This window comes from Talpa europaea, assembly GCF_964194135.1.
Source record: "Talpa europaea genome assembly, chromosome: 5".
In the NCBI taxonomy this organism is placed as follows: domain Eukaryota; kingdom Metazoa; phylum Chordata; class Mammalia; order Eulipotyphla; family Talpidae; genus Talpa; species Talpa europaea.
The window spans coordinates 61,399,879-61,400,419 of NC_140071.1; positions in this window are offsets into that span (position 1 = coordinate 61,399,879).

Below are 541 nucleotides of genomic sequence, written 5' to 3' on the forward strand. Positions count from 1 at the left end.
CGTCCCAGAGCTTGTCTCAGCTGTGCAGAATCATAGGCTTGGGGCATTGGGTATTTGGCACACCCCTCCTCCTTCTTCTGAGGGAAAAGTCCAACACCTAGAGCTTTTGCGTCTTGCTGCCTTTGTGCTGGTATTCCTTCCTCGGTGAGAGCATCTGTTTCATCCATTCTTCTGGGTGTTACCTTTTTATCCTTTGTTGGGGAAGCACTACTTGTCTGGGTTTCAGGTCAACGTCTGTACAGTTTAGTCCATATTTAGGTATAGATTTGTTGTGAGCATAGAGGAGGTAGCACAAGTTCTTCCTATTCTGCCATCTTAGGCTCCCAGTTATACTGCTTTTAAATTAATAATTAGGGTATATACAATATATTACATCAAATTTAATATTTTTCTGCAACCATCCCAGGCCAGGTAGGTTCATCGTCAGTTCAGGCAGCTTAAAAGAGAAACTGGGAGCCCTTGGCATCATCCCCACAGGTTTTTTAATATACACAGAGAAACAAGTCATCAGGGACACAAAACGTGGGCCCTTCTGCGAATC